This window comes from Rhinichthys klamathensis, unplaced genomic scaffold (genome assembly GCF_029890125.1).
Source record: "Rhinichthys klamathensis goyatoka isolate OS25496 unplaced genomic scaffold, OSU_Roscu_1.1 h1tg000036l_1, whole genome shotgun sequence".
Taxonomy (NCBI): Eukaryota; Metazoa; Chordata; class Actinopteri; order Cypriniformes; family Leuciscidae; genus Rhinichthys; species Rhinichthys klamathensis.
In genome coordinates, this window is record NW_026606584.1 from 2,964,984 (window position 1) to 2,972,592 (window position 7,609).

Genomic DNA, 7,609 nt, shown 5'->3' on the forward strand with positions numbered 1-7,609 from the left:
GCAATTGTTATACCATCTCCCTCTTGATTCACGACACACCTCGAGCATCAATTTAACATTACATTTAACATAGTGTTTTTATAAAGTTTGCCATCAACACTAACCCAAACGTTGTCCTTCAGACAAATTCCCTCCAGACATCTTTCTCTGCCTCTGAAACAAAAATATTACATTCTTCACTTAAAGCCACAATCTCATCTTCTTATCGAAGTATTTGAAAGGCAACGGCCCTCAGTCTCACAGCGTATTCTGCTTTTCAGGCCTGTTGTTCGGTCTCTCAAGTCAGTCATCTACAAACATTTCCAAAGTCATCAATTTTCCCTATCAGGTCAGGTCGTGCTGTGCAGACTTGGTCAATGTCAGTCAATCATTTATCCCCCTTTGTTCACAATAATCATAAATGTGAGGGGCTCTCTTGATAATTTCATGTTGACTTAGCCAATATGTCACTTTGTTGTTTCCCTCAAATCTACAACATTTTCATTTATATCAGCCCATGCCAGATGGTGATCTACAACTACACAATTCCAATTTACTTAAACATTATGTATGACAAAAGTATTACTTAAAGCTTGTCCCATGTTCTGTATTGTCTTTTCATCAGAATTATCAGTTTCTTTAAAATTTGTCATTTGCCTTAACCCATCTGTAATGATAAACTCATTCCAGAGGTTAATGACGCAATGTACACACCATTCAGGCGGAATATTAGTGCCCCAAACTAATACATACAAGACATAAAGTGCTGTCACCATCACACACACTCATACTAGACACACATATGTTAACTGCTCATTCTCAATGTTCACTTTTCTTTATATTTTTGCTAAAAGATTTAAATTTTAAATAAGATTTTAACCTTTCCATTTTCCTGTAGATTCTATCTAATTTTACATGGTCTCTTAACCACTTTCAAAGCATGTCTTGTTCATTATTCATTTGATTTTTAGACAAGTCAGCTGGGTTGTTTTGTTTCATTATCATTATTTTTCTTCAGCTTGCTTAGGCAGGCCGATAACAGAAAGACAGACACAGTTACCATCCCTTCCTCCAACTCAGGCAGTCTCTCTCACTATAAACAAATAATTTTTCCACCAGCCTCCTAAGGCTGTAACTTAGACAAAATTTGTATTCATTACAATAACCTTTGACCATTCACCTTTGTCATCCAGACTTTCCTTAAATCAAAAGCTGTCTTCATCTTTAGCCACCACCATGTCTAACGACCTTCAAGAGTTAAAACTATGTCATAGACCTATTAGTTCAAAATCAACACTATGATTTTCCTTGCCCATAAGGCAACCAGTACATAAAAAAGTTTTGCTACTGTCTCCACAACAACTAATGGGAATCACTCAATGGCCTCAGCTGGCTCCTGCTCGCCCACTCCTGTTAGCCCTTTATCTATAATCTCCATCAGGGTGTTTTCCCCTGGCATATTTGCAGACGCTTGTCACAATAAAAAACAAGCCATACAATGAATGCGGTTTCTTCTGGCGAGTGGTATGGAGGAACTCACATTTTCTGGGTTAGACTGCCGTAACTGTTCCTCACAGCGCATCTCACCTCTCAATGCTCTGCTGACCCCGGTGGCCTCCAGTAATCATCGCTCAACTCTCATACCTTTCTCACATATAACACCTCCATCCGGAGGTGCCCAATGTTCGTGACCCCCTGCGTTAGGCTGTCCCCTGGCCAGGAAGATCATCCCGTCATTGAGTAGCCACTGTACACACTGGTGACCGCTCTTTCCCATCACACAATCAGTTCTCTTCAACAGAACTCAGCTGTTTTCTGGAGCTTAGGAAAGGCACGTTCAAGAGTCACCAGAGCCATTCCGATTGCCTAATAGTGTTCACACAGGGAGACAGGTCAATAACAACAGTATTTAATCACTTAAATCCATTAACCATCTTAAAAGCAGAAACCTAGCTGCTTAGATTATACTCAGTGAATTTAGATCACAACCGTACATTCAGTGTACTTCATCTGTAGCCGGAGCCATCGGTCCTGAATGGTGGAGACTAAATGAGACAAAGAAGTTACTGGTCCTAAAATAAGCTAATCAAAATGTCATCTCTATCTGTATTATTATTTTAAATACTTCTTTAAAGTCATTCAGTTTTATTTTTAAAATATCTCTGTGTCTATGATCCTTCAACTGAAACACTGTGCTTTACTTATTATCACAGATACCAGCTTTTAGCTGACTCATTGAATGAGAGAGACTCTGAGACTCTATTGGATGGTACACTGCTCTCTCATATACTTCTAACATCAAACTTTTATCTACCATCTTTTAACTCTATCCCAGCTTAAGGCATCTTTGCCAGATATTACATACGGTTTCAAATAAACATATTATTTATATTTGTCTTTTGCCCACCTCAGGGAATTTAGACATTACAAATTTCCACTCAGATTGAGTCTCTGTCGCACTGGCAGTTTCAGGCACAGCACACATCAGATTTTAGATAAGCGAACTGTTTCATTACAGCCCATAACAAACTTATCTTTTGAAAGCAAAACATCAGCTTCTAGTTCTTTCATGGTCAACTTTTCAAGCTGATTGTTTAATCAGATGCCTTTCAACACATTTTACATTTAGCAACTGTTAATTCAGTAGCCTACTGCTTCTGCTTATTTGTTCTTACATAATGGTAATTATTCTAGTTCTCAATAACGTTTCACATTTCTCAATCTCAATTTTAGTTGTCAAGTTCTCAATTACCATAACTTAATATCTGACTTCAAAAGTTTTTTTTTTTCTAGGAGTTTATCAGTCTCCAATCAGGATTCACACTAACTTTGACAAGGCTACTCTGCCTCTTTTGCAGTTATTATAAATCATCTTTGAGATCTGTCTCTCTATATTACCTTTACATATTTTGCAACTCACATTTGTTGGAGTCACAAAAGGATTCACTTTAAGACTTCAATCTTTTGACCTTGTTTTTTATCTCTTATTTCTCAGACCAAAAATTGTCACTGTCGTCATTTAAACACTGATCTATTTTCAACCCCACATTATTATCAGAAATGTGTCACGTGTTAAATGGTCCTGCTGACCACAATCAAGACACTCTCTGTCATCTGGTTGGTTCGTGTGTCAGCCTCAACTACAGCATCAGACACCTTGCAGTTTGATCACTGTGAGCTTCCAAAGGGCTTCAACTTAACTGCACGCCCTTGAAGCAGTGTGTGTCCCATTCAGGAATGTAAACAGAGCCACTGATAAGCAGTTCTCTGTATTCTTTTTACAGTCCACCAATGGCGGATTTAATCACAATAGCCAAATCATAATCTTCATCATTATTATTGGCAGAACATTATACATTATTGATTTCCAGAATCTTTGGACATAGCTGTCTTTACACCTTACTAATTTGGTATTATCATCAACAACACTAATTACAAGTACTGTTGCTGTTATCCCAGCTTATCTTTTACAAAACATCATCTGCAAATCTCTTCAAAGTGAGATCTTCAGAGCAGAGCTGTTTACAGCATTTGCTCTCTTCTGTCTCACTATTTATTTACTTATTTATTTTCCCGGACTGTTCCGTTACTCTTCATAAAGTGTAACAATTTGTACATCATTATTTTCATTACAACTGGTTTGAAGCCTTTTTTCCTTCCATCACATTATTGTCTCAGTCTTATCTCTACTGTTTCTCCAAAACAGATTATATTACTCAGTCCGTAAATTACACAGACAACCATTATAGCTACTTGCTTCAATACCCTTATTTTCTTAACATTAATAAAATAAGGCAGATATATCATCATTTCAATCATTATTTTATCAAAATCTAGAATTGTTCCCCATTCTGCTTAAAACATTTTACATTTGACTTCCATAAATTCTATCAGACCATGTCTATTTTCATCACATATAGTTTTCTACTATATTTCTCCTTTCTTTTCCCTACATGCCAGTTCCTTCATTATCCTCTCCTTTCTTTTCTCAAACATGCCAGTTCCTTCATTATCTAACCAGTACATGATTGTTTGAACAATCCCCACACACACATGTCTCACACACCAACCTTTTTGTTTTTTCACTTTCCTCTTCCACCAAGTCTCACTTACAGTTCCCTCTATTTTACACAGACAGCCCTATTGCTTCTTGCTACTTCAATCCTTGTCATATAAATTTAAGTTCTATAGACATCTAATGTCATGCATCCATTTACTGGATGAAGAAGTAAAAAAAACATTTTTCTCCTGGCAGTTCGACATTTTATCTTCAAGCCAACAATTTTTACACACATGTTGAACGCAGCCACAACAACCTTTTGTCCCGCTGCCCTGTTCCACTGATTCTCGCACACTCTTAGTCTATTTGTGCTCAGTGTTCCCTCCCTGGGGAAATCATGGTATTTTCTCAGTTTTTTTTCAATATCCAAAACATACATTTCCCCCCATACTTTCCTAGTTCTACAGAAAACCGGTATATCAAATTTGGCATGCTTACTCTGAGATTTTCCCATACTGGCTGTTTTCTGTTCCCTGTGGATTTCTCTTCAACGCGCGTTTTCTTTAATCTGTTAGGCGTCCCTAACAAATCCGACTCTTTTCTTTTAACCCAAATCGGTCGGGTTGCACTATTAGTGCCCTCCTAATTATGGTTTACCAAAAAATTCTTGTTCCCCCTAATTAGCCTCAGTACCTAAAAACAATTTGCTCCGTCGTGGAACAACTCATTTTCAGGGTACCTATCTGTTTGAAATCTCTTGATCTGTTACAGTTCTCACTTAATCCCAGATTATTTATCTGCTTGAAATTTCTTGTTCTGTTACACACCTCAATTAATCTCAGATTTTTCCCTCGTATCTGTTTGAAATTTCTTGATCTATATAGATCTCAATTAATCTCAGATTACGTACCACAGAAACAGCCTTCAGCCAATATGGTTCAATCTCACTCTTCTCCCAATTAAACCGAATTTAAATGACCCTTACCAGAGACGTTGTTTCATGCCACTTGCGGGTTCTTTAGATTCCAGTGGTCGATTCTCCCGGCCCTGATATCGGTCGGCCCCTCTCTCTCAAGTTTACGAGGTAGAGCTGGAACTTACTTAGTCCAGGTGGCCAAACACCGTCCGATCTCAGGTCCAGGAGGCACGTCCAAGGAATATCACTTCTGACACCAAAACTGTTGTGGCAAAAATTCATCTCAAACAAACATCACTGCGTAAGAGACACTCATAGTCAAATTATATAAAATAGAAGTATTTATTCTTGCAAGAATAGGAGCAGTCTAATACACAGTTGTTACCCTGTGCAGAAGAGTGACACACCCCCAGACAGACTGAACTAGCTTTTATCTTAGTTTCAAGGCCTTCTTCCCCCCAGAGCCTTCCTCCCAGTAGTTTTCCATAGACGTCACTAGTTGGCCCACTAAGCTCCCCTGCACTAAATGGCCTTCTGACATCTAGGTCAGAGGTCCTTGTTCGTCTGTTCTCTGGAGTGTCTCCCTCTTCTGCCTCCCCAGGTACATAAACAGAATCTTCTCTCACTACAAGTGAGAGACACACATGTGACATTCTTTGAATCATCTATATTTGACTAAAGATCAATGAATATCATTAAAATTGCCACCACACGGGTAATTTTAAACATTTAAATTAGTGCTGGGCAACGATTAAAAATTTTAATCGCGATTAATCGCATGATTTTCTTGCGATTAATCGTGATTAATCGCATTGTTACGCACAAACTTTAATAATGATTTCTAAAGTAGTGTATTACTCACTTTTGATTTAAATGTACTGCTATATACACAAAAGTGTAATAACATGTGGTTTGCAAAAACTTTAAACAAATAAGGTTCTTTATACCAGCAGTATTCCCTTTACACAGCAATAAAATATGTATTGTAAATCTCAACTTAAACATTAATGTAATCAAATCAAATATTAAAACAAAGCTATTTGCCACTGCCAGGGCATTACCTTTTATCTAGCTTGTTAAAACGAGACCAGTTTTCTTGGTTTTTTTCTTAACAGGTATCAACAGGTGTCTTTTAGCAGCAGAAACAGTCTATGTAGTCAGAGGTCATGAGATACAAGTCGACCAACGTTACTTCTCTGATAGGCATGACCAAACCTTCGCTTAGGTTTGGTCATGCCATGGTTTCCAACGTACACTAAGATTGCATTAAACAGAGGTAAAGCCCAATTTATACTTCTGCGTCGAACTTACGTCTTACCCTGACGTGCACCTCTCCAAAAATGTAACAACGCGTCAATTCTACGAGTACCGCAAGCGCTGTGATTGCTAGAACCGCTCCACGGGTTTCACATGCTCCCTTTGCATGTGTAATTGCGCGTTAACGCGGACAACGACGCAGAAGTAAAACCAACCAACGCGTAGTGTATAGGTGAATTGGTCGAGCACAAGGTGCAGCGACAAGCGGGTGCGTTCTGTGAAACTGTTGCGGTCATGCTCGCCTCACGCGCTCGCCTCACGCACGCGCCCGCGCGTTGCCGAAGTTGAATTGTATAAAAGGACTTTGATTGTCTATAACTTTTTGTACACGACGCGCAGTACAAATCATTAGAAGAGAGACTGATCCTCAGCTTTGTGAGTTTCCAATATTTAAATAGTTATCAGGACATCAACAGAAGGGAATTCACATTGCAGAGCATCCCCGCTAAACTACACGCAGGCACATCAGGTAAAGTTATGTATAATTTTAATTTAAGTTAAAAAGACTACAGCTGCGTAGCGCACAGAAGCCGTTGCCATGGTTACTATCCATAGAGCGCCTGCTGTCATTCACTCGCGGAGCGCTGTCTCCCTTTCTGTTCACCTGAGAACCTGCCAAAGCCTCTCCACTGCTTGTTTGGGTGGGTTATTTGCTGGCTGACCAACATCCCACCCCTCCTGTGATCATGGTTTGACTGTAGGCCTATGTCCTATTCAGAGCCAGTGTGCAACGGACTTTCAAAATAAAAAAAATAAAAAAAACTGCGTTAACGTGCGATAAAAAAATTGTCGGCATTACTTAATAAATGCGTTAACGCGATAATAACGCGTTAACTTGCCCAGCCCTAATTTAAATGTATTCTTTTGAAATTAATTTCTTTTTAAAAGGTAATTTCTGTTTACTCACAAATTGAGACTTTCCTTGAATCTAAAGCATATAACTGAGTTGTTATAATTAAAAACATGAAAAAAAGTTCAAGGAAAAAAAAAGCTCAATTTTAAAATTAACATAATAAATTCAGTGCAACCACATACAATATAAAACAAAATGACTCCAAACAACAAGCCATTTTCTCAGTAATTTTCAACAACGTCAAGATAGAGAATTCTGGGTTAAAGTTTGTTGTGTTTGCCGTAACTACAAATAAACAGAAACAAACGCGATGGAATAAGTAAGTCCTCTTTCTTTAGTAAAATACCGTTAAACCACTTTATTCTGTGTGACTAATGGGCAATCTTGACACAAATGAATTCATTTTGATCAATGTATCACTTTTTATTGTAAACCTGTGATAAAACATCGATGGTTGTGTTTTTACATTTTTAAGAAAACAACAAAAATGGCGGCAAACAGCCGCTTTTATATTTATTGTTTTCCGATCTTTGGGCTTGTTTTT